At 47.1% G+C, this 21,901-nt stretch overlaps 1 protein-coding gene and 1 pseudogene across 2 annotated transcripts in view; one reads left to right on the forward strand and one right to left on the reverse strand.

The window, feature by feature from the left end:
• LOC102478962 (ligand-dependent nuclear receptor-interacting factor 1-like) overlaps nucleotides 1-21,802 on the forward strand; it is a 23,169-nt pseudogene extending 1,367 nt beyond the window's left edge.
• MYO5B (myosin VB) overlaps nucleotides 1-21,901 on the reverse strand; it is a 275,873-nt gene that overhangs the window by 240,889 nt on the left and 13,083 nt on the right. The gene's annotated exons all lie outside the window — the stretch shown is intronic.

Genomic DNA, 21,901 nt, shown 5'->3' on the forward strand with positions numbered 1-21,901 from the left:
GAAACTAAGAAGGGAGAGGCGGGGGCCCAACAGTTAACAAAGACTTAAGGGAAAAAAAAAAAAAAAAACAGCTTTTAGATGGACGGGATTTGGAGGGGAAGCATTTCCTTTCGGGGTAATAACGTGTAATAGGCAGAGGTAGTGATTGCACAATGCTGGGAACTGTTCGCTTGAAAATGGTTAACTTTGTATTAGGGAAACCATACCTCGTCTTTAAACATACCCACACTGTTTTGCTTGCAGCGGATGCAATGAGCTATTCATTTTGCACCTTCTCCCTGGAACGGACTCTCACCGACAGTCTAGGGAAAAGCAGGATCACACAGATTTTCACAGAAAGCCAGCCTATGTGAGCCAGATATTCTCTAGAACCAAAGTTCTGTGCCACCTCTTATTTTCGTTCCTCGCCTTCAAGGAATTCCTTGAAACCTAGCTGACCTCTGCCACTGCCTCACAGCGAGGCGGCCGGCTGCAGGAAAGGCTAGCGCACGTACGGGGCCAATTACAGCGCGGCGCTCTGGTCCTGCCTCATTCCAATGATGCTCAACTCCATCTTATCCAAGTAAATAAAAACGTCTGACCCAATTATCAAAGAGAAGCCTGTGATTTGGGACAGCTCTTTGGGGAAGAGTCCCATACACTAACTGCAGAAGGCAGATGCTTCCATCAGGTGCAGACACGTCAGTACCAAGCTGTTCTCCGTCTCCTCTGTCTCCACAGGGGCCGGTCCAGCTCAGGAACAGCTGCTGATCAACAGCAGGAAGGGGGCTGCCTACCACAACAACAGGTAACCTGACGGCACATCAGAACCGCCTGGGCAGCTCTCACCACTCCCCATGCCAGACAACACCTGGCAGGGGAGACACCACGATCACACCAGTTACTTCAACCACGAGGTGGAATGAGACAGTGTTGTTAGCCCCCACGCAGGTGAATTCCATGATCCAGTCTGAGAATAAGTCCATGGGACTCGACTGGGTGACTGATGTGAAGGGCATCGCAGGCTTTCACATGCCTGGAGGGCCTCTCCCGTGAGCCTGCGGTTGCACATGGAATTCAGCCTGTGCATTCTTATCCCTAAGCTAAGGCACTCTCTGCAAAAGGGCCCAGCTGAAATGTAAGTGCAAGCTCCTGAGGAGCAGCATTTGCCCATCTGTATCCGTTTTCACGCAGTGCTGTACTACGCTGAGTGCGGGTGCCAGCGAGCATCGGTGAGCACTCGTGCCACAACCACTTGGCAGCTTGAGGAAGCTGTTGAGTCTGAGCCTTGGTTTTCAGAGCAGCACAATGGGGTTAAAAGCACACCTATTTCATTAAGCGCTTCAGGAATTAAATGAGAGCCCACAGAATCAGGACTTGGTGGTACTAGGCTATGATCAGTGATGACCATGGGCCTTTGTCTAGAAAGGCAGATTCTGGTGGAATTTGGGGTAGGATTAAGAAACCAATGTGGGAAAATAAGAAGCCTAAGGCCTTCCATGTGGCACCCTCTGGCCATCCTGCAAGTCACTGTACATAGGCTGCCATATCTTGTCTTCAAATCAACATCTGGACCTAGTCTGCCTCCACTCCAAAACAGGAGAAGTGATTCCTATGCTGCTGGCGTAAGAATTATCTTCAGATAATTAAAAAAAAAAACAAAAAACAAAGACACTACAACCATGCCCTGGAATAATTAAGATTAAACCTCTGGGGATGGGGCCCAAGCACTGTTAATTTTTTTTTTTTTTAACTTTCCAAACGATAATTAAGTATGACCAGAATTAAGCATGCTATTTCAGACCAAGTCTCAGAACGAGATGGACTTTAGGAAGAAGCTAAGAGACACTTAAAGCATTCACTCCCGGAATTACTGACATGCTACCACTGAGACCTTTCACTAGTAAAGGTAACGTTAAGTGCCTTAATCATTTCAACTTAGTTTCTCAATTGAGTTACGGAGAGCAGGGTATCACTCCCTTGTGGCAGAGGAGAAACCTGAGGGTTAGAAGTACTAAACGATTCGCCCAGGTTGCTGAGGGTTGAGTCAAGGGCAGGATCCACGATCTCGGTCTCAGACCATAGTCCTCCATCATCATCCACCACTGCAGACACACAGATTTTTTTTTTTTAAAGAGGTTCTCACCTTAGGGCACATGTACTCACCAGCAAAGTGAGAAATAACCCAAGGGGGATGACCATGCCACAACCCCTTTTACTCCATCCTCCCCCTGTGATCTTGGGCGTGCGCGCGCACACACACACCAACCAGAGTGATTTTCAAGCCACTAGGTTCAAGACTCAAACTGTAGTCAGCCATGTAGGAGCCCAACCACGTAACCGCTACACCACCTGCTGGTCCCAACACACTGATTTCTTACACAGTTGGGCCCTGCTGAGTATGTATTTCACACAGGTCAAGTCTCTTGTAATTACATGTATAAAATGCCCACCCACTCAAGCCACAGGTCATTTCAGTGCGAGGCATCAGGCAGACTGAAGTTTTCAGCTGCAACCAAGCCAGGGCATGAAGCAAGGCAGGCTGGGCAGAGCTCCCTGGGGAAAAAAAAAAAAAAAAAAAACCAAGGGCCCTACAGACTGACAGGGCTGACCTGACCAACTGCCCTCTCCTGCCTGTGTTTAGAAGCCAGAGGACAGGAACACAGACCACTTGTCATCACTCCATCTCTGGTCTAAAGTAATGTCCACAGGTCAGCAGGTTCTCAAACCTCTGCCCCATGAGTGCAATCAGGGCTCCAGTTGGAGGTGGGCGAGGAGGAGTCCTTTCGGGTCAACAGCAAACGTCGTCAGCAAGTATTTACGCAGACATAAATTTTTGCTGGAATTCACTGGAGAAAATGCAAGATCAGCTTCCACCCCTGAATGAGCACAGAAGCCACTAAACCTCTCTGTATAAGAGCGGCCTGAGATCGATCGCAGGGAATATCAAAAAACAAGCTACCGTGCAGTTACAAGAGCTGGATTGACCGCAGGTTTCAGAGGAACATAACGTTAAAAGGAGAGAGACAAGACATAGGACTCAGATGCCACCTGGGGAGCAAACGCCACCCTCAACAAATGGACAGTCAGCCACTAACCCTGGAGCAGTCCCAGGTTGGACAAAGAGAGGGTATCCAGAAAGCCACAGAGCCAAGAGACTAAAAAGCCCATTGGGCCAAAGGAACCCATACGCCCTTATAAATTTACCCTCTTAAAACATGTAATCCTAGGGCCAGCAGTGGTGCGGAGGTTAAGGCGGCTGGATCCCACACAGCCAACTGCACTGACCCAGTGGTTTGAAAAACACACCGGACGTGTGTGCATGCATGCCAAAAATCCCAAAATCCCGAGAGGAGAACAGAGGAGAAGGGATTGCACTGTGTCCATTCCCCCTGTGGGGGGTGAGGGCTGGGATTTCTACTTTCTCTCTCCCCATCCCTGCAAGTACATATGACTTAGAGCAAAAAAACAGAAACAAAAGTAGCACTGAAGATATTCATAGCTCAGTGCTCTAGTGAGGTTAGGCAAACACACTAAACGCTTCTTAATGAATGTCATAAATAATATCTTTTGTTTGGCATAAACATGTCCATTTTGAAGCTTCTCCTATTAAAACAACAGTTCTGTGAAAGGAGTAGAAAGGAAGGAAAATCCCTTCCACACTAAGCTGATAGTTTTACCTCAGCACCACAGCAGTTCCCACGTGGCCTGGCCTGAGCGGGAACGACAGAGACCCCTGACCGACTGCTTGTCAGCAACTCGACTTCCACCCTCTCCAGAGAACACGGAGAACACAGACTAAGCCTGGAACCCCATCCAAGCAGGACGTCCCACCAGCACCTATGTATTTACTGATGTCTGAGATAGCGTTCATGGGCCCACACAGCAAGTGCACCCTGAACCCAGTGGTAAGGATTAGTCGCCCAAATTTGGGGGGCGGGGGAAGTCAAGAATATCCTCAGTGTGTTGTTAGTTTTCTGGGCTCCCCCTGTGAGAGACAGAGCGAGGAGGTTAAGATTCAGGTACAGGGTCCAGTCTCAACTCCTATCATCATCAGGAAAGACTGCACTTGGATGCTCAGCTTCCTCATTGGCAACATGGGAGAAACCATCTGTCCCCGGGCTGTAAGGAACAATGTGTATCAAACATTTGACACAGTAACTCGGCCCCTGGCATGAACAGTCCGTGGAAGATCCCTCCTCAGGCCAGCAGACACAGTCAAGTAATCTCAGCAGCCCCTCGTGCACACCCAGCGTCATGGCAACATAGAAGCCCATGGCTTCCAGTTTACTTTTGAGCTACTTAACTTCCCCTCCCGAAGCTGCAAGCCAAGCTTCTTAGTTTCCCTGCTGACTCTCTCCCACTTAAAGGCATCTGGAACAGTAATAACCTTCCCTTTCACTACAAAAGTTCTTCATGGGGAAACTCCGTGTATGTTAGAGCCAGAAGAAAAATTATACAAGGGGACTTCAAAAAGTCCGTGGAAAAATGGGATTAAAGTGTAGGTTTATTTTGGTGCAAAAATCTTTTAGAAATCTATGTACAGTTGTTTTTTTAAAATGATACCCAATCTCCGTGAACTTTTTAAGAGTTTTATCTATTTGTATTCATGATAAAGAACACCTGCACAAGACAATCGTGGGGACATCCTTGCCATGATCCACTTTCCCCGCCCTCCAGCTCCTCGGATCTGTGGACCCATGCATGGGACTGGTACACTTTCAGGCCCACTCAGGGATCTGGACCTCTGGTCATCCATGTGGCTTCCAGCTCTGCAGTTCAGTTTACTCCCAACTGTGCCACCAGGTTGGACCTCCATGAACTTTTCAAAGAACCACTGTGTGTACACAGACAGTCCAGAGCCAACTACGTGGCTGAAAATTCACTTCTGATTTCTGAGTCAATCATGGGCTGTGGGGGCCCAACCCAACTCCTACCCAATCCTGTTCCATGTCCTTTCTTAAATGAAAAGAGAATCAGGCTCATGAAAATGCCAGAGAAAGATGCACAAGGCACACGGGCTGGGATAGCAAACAGTCACTCCTATTTTCGATCTTGGCCACTGCATGTGCTTAAGGCACCATATCATCTCAACCATTGGCCTTTTGAGAAGAGTCAGCTCGGAAATCTGATCATGCCAGTCACCAGCATCGTAGTCCACATTCCACACTGTATTTGGAGCAGATGAACCCAGCTCCGTACAGCTGTGGAAGTGAAAACGAACCTGTTACTGCACTGCAGATATAGTTAGCAGAGTAAGCCGGTACGTCCTCAGGTGGCAAACTGACGAGATGGAGAAACGCTTCGTGCACTGGACCAGCTGGTTTATACCAGTCACCTCTTGGTGACAGGCACTACAGTGACACCAAAGGCCTAGAAATAGCTGAAAAGCGGCATGTTGATGCTGATGCACTCATTCCAGGATCTCCCACGTTTCACTTTGGTCAACAGATCTCATTAATTCAGTACCTTACACAAGTCTACTTCCGACAAACTTGGAATATTAATCTGAGTCTGAATTGGGCACAGGGGGACCTTCATAGGAGACTGCAAATGGCCTAAGGAAAAAGATCACCCAAAATCTTTTATTTAAAAGGGCTATGTCAATGGCAAGTTGGCTTTGTAAACCTACGCTGCTAAATCCATTGGACTTGCTTGCTGAGGAAGCTGAAAAGATTTACTCAAAGCCAGTGCATATAGCAGTTCAACGTTTTTCTGGATCCAATCAAGAAGCTAAAATTGTGTTGAAATCCTACTTACAGCAATATGGCTACAGCTCCTCTCCCTAAACAGAGCAACCTACTATGTGGATTAAGTAACCCATCTTCATATTAAAAATCTTTTTTTTTTTTGGAGAGGATTTTGCTATAGGGCGTGTGCGCTTGCCAGAAAGACAGAGACAAAAAACAAGAAATCACCCCCTGGGAGGGGGGTTGACCACACCGCAATCCCTTCTCCTCCATTCTCCTCTCAGGATCTTGGGCATGCACGCACATACGCCCGGCGTGAGTTTAAGCCACCGGGTCTAGGACTCAAACTGCAGTTGACTACATGGGAGTCCAGTGACATAGCCATTATGTCAACTGTTGGTCCCTGACTGTCTCTATTCCTAACAAGACAACTTAGGAGAGGTTAAAAGAGACAAGACTGTGAGAAATGCCACCTTTACACATTCTACTCTGAAGGCTGGGGGGGGGGGTTCATCTGAAGAAGAGGTAAAATGAGAGAAAGTGCCTTATATTTCCAATCTAAATCTAAAACTCCCCCGATTCCCCCTCAATGGTGTCACTGTAGGAAATCACTTAGAGGGGTGACGAGGTGAACGAGGAGACCAGGGGTAGTTCCTGTCCGCTGTGTACACGGAGAAGCCACTGCTGGACCTTCCTATAGAGCTGGAGCAGCAGTCTTTTCCTGCCTACTACCTTCCTTCAACCCACTCAAGCCTTACCCCACCCATCAGGTGAGCGTGCTACTCAGCAGCTGCTGTTCAGGGTCCGAGTTAGCACTGCCGCTCAGGTTGGATATCCCTTATCCAAAGTGCTCAGGACAGGGAATGTTTCAGATTTGGTTTTTCTTCCAGATTTTGGGATATTTTCTTATATAACAAGATATTTTAGGAATGGGACCTGAGCCTCAACATGAAATTCCTTTATATTTCATATATAACTTACATACATAGCCTGTAGGTAACTACATACACTATTTCTTGCAGCATTTTGACTGCGACCCATCAAGTGAAGTCAGGTGTGGAATGTTAGACTTACGGCATCTTGTCAATACTCAAAGTTTCAGATTTTGGAGTACTTTGGATTTCAGATTAGGGATGCCCAACTTGTATAAGAACACAGTAGACCAGCCAGTGGTATGATGGTTAAGACAGCTGGATCTCACACAGTTAACCATACAGTTCGAGTCCCAGACCCAGTGGGCACATATGCACGCATGCCCAAAATCCCAAAAGGAGGTAAAAAAGAAGAGATTACGGTGTGGCCATCATCTCCCCAAAGAGTGCTTTCTCACTTTTCCCTTCTGTCTAGCAAGCACACGTACCATATAGCAAATGGGGGTGGGGGCGGGGAGAAGGAAAAAGAATGAAAGGAAACACAGTAACCTTCAGAGACAGGTGACAAAAACCAAACCACCACCAAAAAACGCACTACAGTCTTAACTGGTACTGTTTGCCTCACCAAATATATAACATTTCTTGAATATTAAATACAAGCGCTTTTAAATTAGAAACATTTTAGATCTAGAGGAGCCCTAAAACTCTGGACAACAAGAGTAAGCCCATCCCCCAACAAAATTCTCCCTTTGGTGCAGACGCGTTACAGCTAGACAGCCTATGAACTCTTGGCAAAGGCATGAACAGATTAACGGCAGCTGCTGAAATCGGTGCGCACCCCAATTTAAACAAATACGTATCTCAGGTCTTAAAATGGGTACACACACACCAGGTGTGAAATCTCCCAGATTATGGACACAGCCAGAGTCACACTGCATTCTTTCCAGCATCACTCAGGTCTTAAACCAGGGACACATCCCAGGTCTTCCCTTAGTTGCAAGGGCCTCCCTGGAGCCCCAGCCCACCATGGAGCGAGGAGGAAAGATCACAAAGGTCCTGCCAAAACTCCAATGAAATTAAGGAAGTGGACCATGCAGTTGCATTTTTTTTTTTAATTTTTTTAATTGCCAGAGGCTACTCTTTGCTCACCAAAGAGTCCTCATCTTAAAGAAAATGAAAATGTCTAAAAGGAGACAAAAAGAAAAGAAAAGCGATCATCCCAATTTATTCTTCCCAGCACTGGACACGTCAGGCCAAAAGCAATTGGGTCCTGGCATGGAAGAAGTGTGTTCTGGTAATCTGGTTGCGAAGTGCACAGCCGTCCCTCAGCATCCAAGTCACACAGCTGCCTTGGTCAAATCATTCACATTCTCCCAGCCTTGGCTTTCCCAACCTACACTGAACTAAATGAAGCTCTAGGGGCCAACAGATGGTGTAGTGGTTATGTCATAAGCTCTGGGGGCCAACAGATGGTGTAGTGGTTATGTCGCTGGACTCCCACATGGCCAACCACAGTTCAAGTCCCAGGCCTGGTGCCTTGAAACTCAAGCCATGTGCATGTATGTCCAAAATCCTGGGAGGAGAATGGAGAAGGCACTCCAGGGTGTCCATTCTTCCCTGCCCACCCCTCAGGGGTGACTTCTTACTTTCCCTAACACCATTTCTATCTTTCCCTCTCTGGGAAGCACACATGCCCTAAGGCAAACAAAAAAAAAAAAAAGAAAAGAAAAAAAAGAAAAGAAGAGAGAAAGAAATAATCACCTTCCTGTTCCCTAGTAAGAGGGTGGCCAGTGGCAAAATATTTTAATGTCTGCCTTCAATATATCCATGAAAAGATTAAGGCTTATGGCTCAACAGAAAGGCCTCCGTCTGATCAGACACCATCGAGCCCGTTGGTTCCATGCTTGGTTTTCAGTGGATTAAGTTTCTATCCTTATTCAGCAGGTTAGACAAACAAGGTCCCCAGAGAATCAGTGCCTTGCCCAAGAGCACCCTGCTCACTAGAGTCCAGAAAGTGTAAATTACATTTTAAAATTTAAATTTAAAATTAAATGTAAAAATTAGAGAGAGAGAAAGAGGGAGAGAGAAACTGGATGTTTGAAATAGACTGTCAGGATCAGCAGATGATGTAGCAGTTTTATTACTGGACTTCCATAGTAGACAGCAGTTCGAATCCTGGGCCCAGTGGCTTGAAACTCACACCAGGCAAGTGTGAGTGCATACCCAAAATCCGAGAAGAGAATGAAAAAGAAGGGATTGTGGGGTGGCCAGCTCCCGAGGAGGTGATTTCTCGCTATCTGTCCCCCTGGTGAATGCACATGCCCTATAACAAAAATCTAAAAAGGAAAAAGAAAAAAAAGAAAAGAAATAGGTCACTTCCTCTCCTGCTGTACCCACCGTCTGCGTGTTTAACACGGCACCTTCATATCTTAGTTCATGCTGAGTTCTAGAGTCTGCTCTTACTGCTGGCTCAGGATGATGAAGGACAGCATGCTATGAGAGTTCCACCACTCACAGCCAAGACCTCAGCCAAGCACCAGCCAACTCTCCCTGACCAAGTCCCAACACCCCAGCCTCACGTTCAAGTATTTCGTACAAGTTCAGTACTGTCCAGCCTCACTGTCCATGAGTCCGCAGCTCGACAACACACACTGCCCGCCATTCATCCGTAATTTCTCCCCGTCCCCACTGCCCTCACTCCTCAGCGTTGTATCGTTAGAAGAATACTACCCAGAGCGAGCTGCAGTTTTCAAAGAGCATTCACAACTGGCATCTTAGAAGTCCATGAGACAGGAAGCACAGATGTTCTAGACCAGATCCAGTGAAGTTAAGGGGCCCCTAAAAGAGAGTGAGTCCCAACACAGACCCCAATTCCCACCAGTGCTCCTTCCGCTCCAAGTCATATCCAATACTCAGAGTTTAACTGAGGAATTCCAGCCAGTTACCAAGACCTGCTGCTTAACCCCATTCAGGCACTGAGAGCATGCCAGATCCTGTCGACGCCTTTCTCAAACTCGGCCTCTCCTCCTGATGCCCGTTCTGTTGCCCCAGTTCAGCAGAGCCCCTCTTACCAGAAATACTGCCCTCTAGACTTAACCTCTCTTCCTGTTTCCCATCCGTCCTTGCTCCAGCTGATTTCCTACACAGCTTCCTCCTGGAGTGGAAGATCTCGAACAAGGTATGGGGCGGGATGGGGCAAAATTATCCCGGGGGACGTGTGGCAGTGTCTTGAGAGATGTTGGCTGTTGCAACCTGAGGTGGAGGTTGGGGGCTGCTCCTGGCATCTGGTAGGGGGAGCTCAAGGATGCTACGCGGCATTCCATGATGCACAGGACAGACTCTCACGACGAACGACTACCCGCCGCAATTACCTGCAGTGCTGAGGTTTAGGAACTCTTTCTACAGCTGTCATCTTAAAAACACAACCACACTTAAACACCTCATCCTTCGTGATGACAACCCCTACTTAAAAACACCCATGCTGGGGCCAGCAGGTGGTGTGGTGGTTAAGGGCGCTGGACTCCCACATGGTCGGCCATGGTTCAAGTCCAAGATCTGGCAGCTTCCTTTCTCACTTTCTCTCTCTTCCCTCTCTCTCTCTCTCACTCACTCACTCTGTCCCTCTTTGGTCAAATAAAGTTAAATAAAATAATTCTTTAAAAAAAAAAAAAAACTCATTCCATTTGTAAGAAAAAGCTCATGTAAGAGTCTGCAATCCAGCCCAGTGACTCATCTACCCACATCCCATCCCTCCCTTCAATGACCCCATTCCTACACTGCAGCCTCAGTGACCTCTTCTGCTATCTCACAGGCTTTCCTGTCTGCTTTTTGCTCGTGCTCCTTCCCCACCTTCCCCACTGCCATGTACCCTCTGAGGCCCAGCTCACTTCCTTTACGAAGACTTCTGTCTGTGCTTGCCCTCCTGGTCCCTCACCCACGCTTTCACCATGACAGACTTGAATTGCACTACATTCATATGTACAGGTGCGTCTCTTCCCGCTAAAGTCGGAATAAAGTGTTACTGATCTCCATGTGTATGGGTCTAGGACAGGGCCTGGAAAGTGCTTCAGTATATACTGGCTAAATGAATGCATGCATGCACATTCCAGCACTGTAGATTACTGCTTCTCATAGCAAGAATCTATAGCCTCTCTCCCGGCAGAAATGCTAAATATAGTGCTATCGAAATAACCCATCGGCACAGGGCTGTCGCCAGCTCAAGCAATCTGGACACAAGGAAGAGCTTGGTCTTCGAACTCCAGCATGGAGTCTGACAACACTGCATTTCTCTCTGCAGAGTTAGCATAGACATAGCTCCTGCAACGTTGGGTCTTATCTATCAGAACTCCGATTCCGTGGCAATTTCTGAGTACTGCAAATTCAGAAAGTTTGGCAGCAAAGATGTGTTAAGTGAGTGGAGCACTGTCTAACTTTAAAACTAAAACTGCAAATTCAGAAAGTTTGGCAGCAATGTTGTGTTGAGTGGAGCACTGTCTAACTTTAAAACTAAATGGAAGGGGAACCAGCAGTTAGTGTAATGACTATGTCTCTGGACTCCCACGTAGTCAACCGCAGTTCACATCCCGGACCCGGTGGCTTAAAATTCACACCGGGCGCATGTGCGTGCGTGCCCAAGATCCCGAGAGGAGAATGGAGGAGAAGGGACTACGGCGTGGCCATCCCCCCTGGGGGGTGATTTCTCACTTTCTGTCTCTATGTCTCTCTCTGTCTGTCTGGCGAGCGCACGCGCCCTATAGCGAAAACCTCTCCAAAAAAAAAACTAAATGGAAGAGGGCCAGTATGTGGCATGGTGGTTAAAGATGCTGGACTCTCACATGGCAGACCGCGGTTTGAGTCCCAAACCTGGTAGCTTGCTTTCTCACTTTCTGTATTTGATCTGTCTTTCTCTAATAAAATTAAAATAATAATGATAATAAAGTAAAATAATTCTTCAAAGGAAAACACCAGAATGGAAGAATGCTGAGGGCAGGAGACTCACACAGGCCTCCCAGCCATAGGGGAATATTCGAGAGACATTCCACTTAGTTACAGGCACCTGCCCTGCTTCCGTTAACAGGGATAATCAACAGTTGGTGCCCTTTTTTTTTTTTTTTTTTTGAGAGACTTGCCATAGGGCAAGTGCACTTTCCAGAAAGACAGAGAGAGATAGAGAGAGCAAGAACTCACCCCCCCAGGGGGGATGACCATGCTGCAATTCCTTCTCCTCCATTCTCCTCTCGGGATCTTGGGCTCGCACGCACATGCGCCCGTTGTGAGTTTAAGCCTCTGGGTCCAGGACTCGAATCACAGTCGACCACATGGGATTCCAGCAACATAGCCATTACGCCAACTGCTGGTCCCAATCAATAGCTGACTTCTAAAATGTGCTGTGTCACACAAGACCACCCATCTTCCATCACTGGGGACAAGGGACTCCCATAAGTCTCGGGCTGGAGGGAAAGGGACAGGAACTCCCAGCCACTGAGGTCTCCTTGGCACCAGCCTCTCACAGGACTGCCCCTCTGAAGCGCTGCAGGGGCAGAAAACTCTGATCTCAGCTCTATGGGAACGGATGGTACAGAGGAGGGACACCGTGAATGCCAAGGCCAAACGTGGTTACAATACATATGCAACTTACATAACTAGGAACCATTAAGAAAGAGGTTAAAAAGAAAAAACGATTAAATAGTACTTAACATCTGCCCCTGACAGCGCAGAGGCCAGCCAGCTGAGGCTCTTACGCACTTCAAGGATCCAGCCCAGCCTGCCACGCTCCTTCAGCTGGTGGAGAGGAAGCACGGTTTAGGGAAAGGCAGAGGAGGGCACAGCGAGTGGCTGGTATTTGGGGAGCGTGATCTGGGAAAGTTGGAAATAGGAGTGGGTGGTGAGAGAAGGCTGGCCCCAGCCTCGACGCTAACCGCTTTGAGACCCGTGACAAACTATGGCCCACTTCCTTCCTCCATCTCCTCATTCACAGGAGTCTTACCTCACACGGGCTTCAAGAGTAATTCCAAGCAGTGAACACCTCACAAGAACATGCACTGCCACTGCTGGGCATTGTGGAACATGGGCTATGACGTGTTTTTGCCCTCAGGGAGCTAAAAGTGTCATTTTTAAACAAAGCATAACATTAGAAATTCGAATTATTTTAAGTGGCAGAGGCCACCCTGGGTAAGGTCAGGCACTGCACAGAAGCAGCCTGATTCCACATGGCTGGCCCCATGGGCACGTGCAAGCACTCCCAGGACCCCAACGGGATGGAGAACTAGAGGGAAAAGGGCTGTGGTGTGCCAAGGCCCTGTTGGGGGTGCTCGCTCACACATCCATTCTATGTGCCCTCTGGCATTAAGAAAAAGAAAATGGCAGGACAATGTTTTCTGCGAATCAGCCCATGTTAAACTTAGTGAGCAGTACCAGGTCCTGAGATGCTGAAAGGGGAGTTCCCACTGAACTGTCCAGAAGGAAGTCCCAGAAACACACTGGACTGTGTGACTGGAAGGAGTGGAATGAGAGCTGCCAACCTAGGCAGGGACGGCTCTCTGCAGCGAGGCCATCAGCCAGCTGAAGCCAGGCACTCGGAAAGGTAATGGTGGGAGGTAACATTCAGAAAGGCAGTCAGGGGCCAGCAGGTGGCGAAGTGGTTAATGCCCTGGGGTCTCATAGGGCCAACCACGGTTTGAGTCCCGGACCTCTTGGCTTGAAAATCATGTTGGGTATGTGTGGATGTGTGTCCAAAATCCCAAGAGGAGAATGGAGACGGGATTGTGGCTGACCACCTTCTCCAGGGGATGACTTCTCACTTTCCCTCTCTCTGTCTCTCTCTGGTGAGGGCATGTGCCCTTTGCTAGAAACCTTAAAAAAAGAAAAGGCTGTCTAGAGTCACACACAGCAAAGGGACTAGCCAGTTCTAGCCAAGGGACTCTCACCTGATCCTTCACATGGGAGGAGCCAGGGCAAGTGCATGAGTAGTTGGGTGATCAGGGTAAAAGCAAGCGTGTTCACACGATGGAGCATTACACAAATCCTAACTGTATCACTGCTCTTCTTGGCACCTACGATGGAAGCCCAGCACCATGTAAAGGGTGCCCACGTGGGCAAAATAAAACATTGAAAACTAAGACAAGACAGACCAGTAAATAATTTACATCAACTTAATCACGCAACAGAACTCTGCACCCAGATGGAACTGGCAAGGTAAGAAAAGCCAAGGACCTCTGGATGCAGAGTGAAGGAATCAGACCAAGTGAATTTAGAAGGGCACGTCTTCCCCGACACAGAAGCACTGAGAGCGGGCTTTCCAAAACAACTTGGCTGTCATGGCCACACTCCTGGCCTCGCTTCTCAGCCCTGGCTGCTCCCTTCAGTGTGCAGTTCACTGGCTCTGCCCTCCATGCACATCCTCTCCAGCCTCACCCATGCTCTCTGAGTGTGCTAGCATCCAACATGTGGCTGCAAACTCTCTCAGACGTAGCTCAGCCCCAACCTTGGCACGGACATGAGACCCGGACCCACATATCAACTGAGTCTTTATTTGGGAATCCAACATGTACACGGAAAACTTAAAAACAAAACTCAACTCCTGAATCCTTTTCTCCTCATCTGCTTCTTTCCTAGACTTTCTCACGTCAGAGAATGACGACGACACAGTGGTATCTCAACCATCGCTGGGAGGCTGACCCCAATCGGAAGGCTCCAGGTCTGCATGGGAGACCTGAGCATACGAGACACAGGTGTGGCCCTTACTCAGGCTAGCTGAAGCTGGGCATGACGGTCGTGCTTGAGGTTGAGTCTGTCTCTCATTCATGGATAAAAAGGGAAAAAGAAAAAGAAGAGGGAGAAGGATGGGGAGAGGAGGGAGGAAATGATAGCCCAACCTACTCAGCTGTTCAAGCAAAAGACTAGGTGCTATCCTGGCTTCCTTTTTTTTTTTTTTTTTTTTTTTGCTCTCCATCAGCAAGACCCAATTAGTTCTCCTTCCAAAAGCTATCCCAGAGCTGACCGTCTCCACTCACACTGCCCTGTCCTGCGCCCTCCCCTACATGATTCCCTGGTTCTGCTCTCAGCCCCAACAATCCGTTCTCTAAACAGCAGCCAGCGGGTCTTTTTTTGAAAGGGCCCATCAGATCATGTCACTTCCTTGCCTAAAATCTTCCACGGCATTAATAAAATCAGTTCCTCATTGAGGCGTTCAAATCCTGGTACCCTCCCCACCACCCTCATCTCTGTCCACCCAGCAAGCTACAGGACAAGTCACTTTCTTCGTGAGCTTTTCAGTTTGCAACTCTCCTCCTCATGCTGTCTAGAAATTTTCACAGAGCTCTTCCCTGACACGTAAATCTCAAATACCACCTTTCTAAGGAGAATTTCCTGGAGAACTAATCTAGGACAAGCCCTGTTCATCACTTTCCCTCACGGCCTCGTGTTCTGTTTTCTTACCTGAAATATGGTTCATCTCTTGTCTGCCTCATGCCCATCTACCTCCAGGAGGTGAGAGAACTATGTCTTGTTCACCGTATGCCTCCAATGCCCAGAGTAGTGCCTAGTACAGGGTGGTCACTCAAGTATTTGGAGAGGGACCCCATCTGAGCTAGAATAGGCCATGCCAGCTGTAGGTGTTTCACCTCTGGAAGAAATGGGAACATGCCCTCTGTCCTTGCCCCAGATCTAAGATTCAGGAGACAGAGGTCTCTGTAGATCCCGTGAGTCTGGGGAGACATCACAGAAAGACACGATGGAGAATAAAGGAATATTTCGGGTGCATGCCAAGGCACTGAGGAAGCCAAGTTATGAACAACCTAATAGACAGTGAAGGCGGCGGGGAGGTTTATGTGCAGGAGCAGCCGTATTAATTCCATAGTATAAATTCATCATTTCCCTTCTGCCCCTCAGATTAAAGAAAGGAACCAACTATTTGGATTAGTACCATGTCCAGCCCCCATATTAGGTCTTTTCTATCCATTATCATTTAATTCTCATAACCCTTTCAGAGAAGGATTAACATCTTTGTTTTAACAGGTGCCCACGTTCCACAAAAGTGGTCGGTCTGTCTGTCTCTCTCTGCCCAAGCCTGTGGAGAGCAGCCAATCTGAAAACATGTGATTAAAACATGTGGCCTTGGGCATGGTGGCGCCCGCCCTATGGTAAAACATGTGGCCTAAAGACTCATACAAATAGCTTTTGTAAGCTATTTTAGCAGGGCTATTAAAAAGTATTTACACACGAAAGCAGTGCCTGCCTGTTGTCAATGACTGTCTTTCTACTCTTTTAAAAACTCAATACTTTGATACTGCACAAGCCCATGCAGCAATGGCAAAGCTAGTCTGGATCCAGCACGTGCGGAGTCCCTCCCTTTCCACGCACAACACACTGTGCTCCCCAAGGAAGACCCGAGGCTCTAAGCTTTTGGATTTGAGGAAGCAGGTACCAAAAAAGGAGAGAGAAACACAGCAGAGGAAGCCCAGTTCCCTGAGCCAAGCTGCGACGCTAGGAGACGAGCTTTCATCCCTAATAGCAGCGTGGAGCCAGAACCCTGGGCCAATGACTTCCGGCTCTTGGCACTCCTTCCTGCCACCACTGTCCCATTTCAAAAGATAAATATCAGCAGCACTGTGAAGCTCTACCAGTAAATGCACATCCGAGGCCAGGGCATGCCATGCTGCGAAATGATCAGAAGGGCTGGACTTTGATTCAGCAAATCTGACTGCATATTGCAATCTGAATCCAAGAAGGCCTCAAGGATAACCCCTGTTAACCTCCCATGGACATCTCCTGGATGATCTCATTATTTGAAAGCAGTCTCAAATGAAGCCACAGCTGTGAGGGCAATGAGGAAAAAAATCAGGTGGGGAAGGGAGGGAGTTGGCTCCCTTTAATCACAAAGATGTGCAAAGAGCAGCCTTAAACCAGAGGCAGAACTCACTCACTGCTAAGGGGAAGTGCTGGGAGGAAGTTAAGACCCTTCCCCAGGCGTGGGAAGGAATGGAAAGTGAGTTCCGTCATACCGTGTTCCTTCTAGCCCTGATGCCCGAGAAGTAAGGGGTGCTGGGCATCAGAGGGATCTGACTTGCCTCTATTGGATGAATGGAAAAAAAAAAAAAAAAAGGAAAAGGGAAGGAGAGCATAAAAGAATACTATATTATTGGGTCATCGAAAAAGTCATCACACAGTTTAGCATAGAAGAACATGAAAAAAATACGTCATGACTTTCCTGATGACCCAATAATTGCAAGCAAAAGTAGCTGTCACCTCCAACTTTCCATTCAGAGCTGACAGACAGGCCAAGATTGCTACGGGCTTTTTCGGGATCCATCCACTTGAATGATTAGCAGCTTCTGCACTAAGGAACTCACACTGAAAAGATGAAAGGAAACAAGGGTCCCCAGCACCCAACTCGGCATATATGAGGGGGCTTCAAAAAGTCTGTGGAAAAATAAGAGTTTATTTTCATGCAAAGAGATTTACAGCCCCACAATTTTTCATTATATGACTGCCCTTTCCATGAACTTTCTGAAGATCCTGAGCGTCCTCCAGTTCTCACGGGTGTCCACATGGCCACTAGGGCCACCAGCCCAGAGGAATATAAAGGAAAGCACCAGACACCCGTACACCAACCCCCCCCCCACGCGCCAAAAAAGGAGAGAGAAACACAGCAGAGGAAGCCCAGTTCCCTGAGCCAAGCTGCGACGCTAGGAGACGAGCTTTCATCCCTAATAGCAGCGTGGAGCCAGAACCCTGGGCCAATGACTTCCGGCTCTTGGCACTCCTTCCTGCCACCACTGTCCCATTTCAAAAGATAAATATCAGCAGCACTGTGAAGCTCTACCAGTAAATGCACATCCGAGGCCAGGGCATGCCATGCTGCGAAATGATCAGAAGGGCTGGACTTTGATTCAGCAAATCTGACTGCATATTGCAATCTGAATCCAAGAAGGCCTCAAGGATAACCCCTGTTAACCTCCCATGGACATCTCCTGGATGATCTCATTATTTGAAAGCAGTCTCAAATGAAGCCACAGCTGTGAGGGCAATGAGGAAAAAAATCAGGTGGGGAAGGGAGGGAGTTGGCTCCCTTTAATCACAAAGATGTGCAAAGAGCAGCCTTAAACCAGAGGCAGAACTCACTCACTGCTAAGGGGAAGTGCTGGGAGGAAGTTAAGACCCTTCCCCAGGCGTGGGAAGGAATGGAAAGTGAGGTCCGTCATACCGTGTTCCTTCTAGCCCTGATGCCCGAGAAGTAAGGGGTGCTGGGCATCAGAGGGATCTGACTTGCCTCTATTGGATGAATGGAAAAAAAAAAAAAAAAAGGAAAAGGGAAGGAGAGCATAAAAGAATACTATATTATTGGGTCATCGAAAAAGTCATCACACAGTTTAGCATAGAAAAACATGAAAAAAATACGTCATGACTTTCCTGATGACCCAATAATTGCAAGCAAAAGTAGCTGTCACCTCCAACTTTCCATTCAGAGCTGACAGACAGGCCAAGATTGCTACGGGCTTTTTCGGGATCCATCCACTTGAATGATTAGCAGCTTCTGCACTAAGGAACTCACACTGAAAAGATGAAAGGAAACAAGGGTCCCCAGCACCCAACTCGGCATATATGAGGGGGCTTCAAAAAGTCTGTGGAAAAATAAGAGTTTATTTTCATGCAAAGAGATTTACAGCCCCACAATTTTTCATTATATGACTGCCCTTTCCATGAACTTTCTGAAGATCCTGAGCGTCCTCCAGTTCTCACGGGTGTCCACATGGCCACTAGGGCCACCAGCCCAGAGGAATATAAAGGAAAGCACCAGACACCCGTACACCAACCCCCCCCCCCAAGTGTCCACTGAGGGATGCCTCACACACTTTTCAGAATTCGGAACTTGTCAGGACACACCAGGTGCCCGCTCCCTTCCAGGGATCGAGACTGCAGCCCAAGAGTGAGGCTGGTGACGGGATTTCAGCGGTGGTAATGCTCCCCTTCCCAGGTCAGTCCACCTGCCTCAAGGTCAGATAACGTCTATGCCAGCGTTTCCAAACGCAAGGATCTGGGTTCTGTTACGCTAAGTCCTGCCAGGTCCGAGGAACTGGTCAGCACTTGATGCCTTCTCACAAATAAGTTACAGATCCCTGAGCACCCGGGGAATTGACCTCCCTCCAGGTCCCCATCCACCATGCTGGGCCTACATCATCATATGCTATCCGGCCTTCGGACACAGTATTACAGACGGTATGACAGCACATTCTGGGGGCTGGCTGGCAGGTGGTGTGGTGGTTGAGGGTGCTGGACTCCCCACATGGCTGGCCACGGTTCGAGTCCCAGAACTGGCAGCTTGCTTTCTCATTTTTCCTCTCTCACTCTGTCTCTTTCTGGTCAAATTAAAATAAAGTCAAATAAAATAATTCTTTAATAAAAAAAAAAAAAAGCAAATACATTTTGGCAAACTTAGTTCTAAGTTCCCTAATAGTGAGCAGATGCATATTGTTCACCCACTGGAATTCTAATGGTCGCGTTTCACCTTCACAGTGAATATGAATTTGGAGAAGTGCTCAACTTTAGTCATCAGGAAAACATAAATTTAAAGTACCACAGGAGGGGGGCCAGCAGGTCTTATGGAGCTTAAGGCATTGGACTCCCACATGGCTGACCATGGTTCAAGTCCTGGACCTGGTAGCTTGCTTTCTCACTTTCTCTCTCTCTCATTTCTCTCTGGTCAAACTGGAAAATGATCATAATAAATAAAATTTAATTCTTTTTTTTAAAGTACAATAGGAGGGCTGGCAGGGAGCATGGTGTTTGAGGCACTGGACTCCACATGGCTGACCACGACTCGAGTTCCAGACCTGGCCACTTGCTTTCTCACTTTCTCTCTCCCTGTAGCAAATTATAAAAATGATAATGATGAATAAAATTAAATAATACTTTTTTTTTAAAGTACAATAGGATACCAATACACACCACCACTGTACCGCCTGTAATGGCTGGGATAGAAAAGAAAGGCAAACAAAAAAATCCATGAGCATTAGCAAGGATGGGGAACAACCTGGATTTTCATACACTGTTCACAGATAAGTAAGTGTGGACAGAAGTCTGACTACTTTTCCTATTTTTCCAAAATCTTTTCAAAAGGGGACTGAGGAAGTCATGCCCACAAACATTAACAGACCCTTTATTTTCTATTAACAGGATTCTTCCTACCTCCTGTCCCTGGCATAGTATCTTTGAGATGTATATTTCAACCATCACAGTATATTCTTTTGCTTATCTCCTCCCAAGACACAGAACTTCCCTTTTCCTTAAGATGTAGATTAAGCCTTTAAGACACAGATCTTCCCTTCCAATCACCAACCTAAGAATTGTGGAACCCACCTATAACCTACAAGCCTCCCCCCCACACACATGTCCCGCCTTTTTGGGCCAGACCAATGGAAAATCTTTTCACTAAATGTTGTCTGTTGATCTCAAACAAATAAAAGGAGCCCCTGTACATGATCACCCTGAGAAAAGGCACGTATGCCTCTTCTCCGAGCCTAGGTCACTCACAGTTGGCTTAGAAATAAACTGCATTAATTATTAATGATTAATTTTATAGTTGGTTATTTTTCTGTCGACATAAGTAAAAACCATTTCAGGAAATTGCGGCAACATCTACTGGAGCTGAACACAACATTCCCCATGACAGCAATTCCGCTCCCAGACATGTACCCAAAAGAAATCCACACATGTTTACCAAAAGACATGTACAAAACTATTTTCAGGGCTTTTGCTTTGTTTTTTTCATTAACTGCCAAGAAATGGAAATAACTCAAATGTCTGTTCACAAAGTGGATACATCAATCCCAGCATCTTCACACTGCGGTATACCATGTAGCAACAATAATGCAGAAATGACAGCTGCAAACAGCAAGGATAAGCCAAGTATGTCGACATAAGAATACATACTGGGACCAGCACATGGCATAAGGGTTACGATGCTGGACGCCCACATAGTCGACCCTGGTTCGAGTTTCAGAACCATTGGCTTAAAACACACTGGGCTGTGTGTGCCCACGATGCTGAGAAAAGGAGAAGGGTTTGCAGTGTGGCCAGCCCCCTGGGGGGTGATTTCTCATTTTATGTCTTGCTGGTGAGCACATGTGCCCTATAGCAGAAATGGGGGAGGGGGCATACTAAATTACTTTATTTAAAGCTTAAAAAACAAAGGTACACAATGAGTGGAGACGTTCACGTCCCTTGGTGAGGGTACAGCGACTGCAGGACATGCAGAAGAAACTCCAGGGCGCTGGTAAGTTCTGTTTCTTGGTCATGTGCTGGACATATAGGTGGGTTCAGTATAACTGACAATATATCAATTTATACACTTAGGACTTATGCATTTTTGTGTTTTCCTCCAATTAAAAAAAGTGGAGGCGAGAGTTGCTTGCAGCAGAGAAATTGCTGCCCCACATTCTCCCGCTCTGGTTCTCACCCCTTTGCCAGTCTCGGGCCCACACTCCCGGCTTCCCTGGATGAGCTGTCTCCCCCGGCTCTCTGACATGTCCAGTAAACTGCAGAGGGCCTTCCCGAAGCCCCAGGGGAAAATTCAGGCGACACCTCACACTGACCAAGATGAAATGTCAGCGACATTAGAAAAAGGTACGAGAAAGAAATAAAGATTCTCAAGGAAGAAGCAATAAAGTAGCGTCTCTAAAGAGTGATGCTGAATTTAAAAAGATACTTGGTTTCACTATAGATGGGAGTGTGCCTTACTCAAATTCCTGACCGTTTAAGGGTCAGGAAAAGGTTCTGATCTCTTCAGCAGTGTCGTGAAGAGTGGTCCAGACAGAGACCCAGTCTATGGTGCAGGAGGAAGAAAGAAAACAGCATTTTGATAAGAAAAGCAAAAACCCTTAAGACGATGAATTAAAGAAAAGAGAAACCAGGGTGCTAACAACACAGTCATAAATGAGGGAACTAATGTCACCAGCTCCCAACTCCTTAGCAGTATTTAGCCAACTTCAGATGTAGTACAGCGTAACATTCTCACGAGCCACAGCAAAACCAAAGAACAAGGAAGTGAGGCAGAATGACATTCCCTTGAGAAGTGGGAGAAAGGCACATCGAATTCAAATGCAGCTTTTGATCAAAGTCATTGCTATAATAAAAATTACGTTACTGTCTCCCTAATAACGTCACCAGCGCTAGAAGAAACCATTAGAGATGAAAAAAATAACTTAAGCAGGTGCTGAGAAAGCAGTTCTTAAAGAAATGCATAAGAAGGTGCACCAAAAATAAAATGTCCTATACTTAAAGACTTGAAGGAAATAAATTATGTTTTTCAAATATACGTATCAGTAAGTTGGTTGTAAGTGCATTCTGGAAATGTCTTTGAAT

Source organism: Tupaia chinensis, unplaced genomic scaffold, assembly GCF_000334495.1.
Source record: "Tupaia chinensis unplaced genomic scaffold, TupChi_1.0 Scaffold000119_2, whole genome shotgun sequence".
NCBI lineage: Eukaryota > Metazoa > Chordata > Mammalia > Scandentia > Tupaiidae > Tupaia > Tupaia belangeri.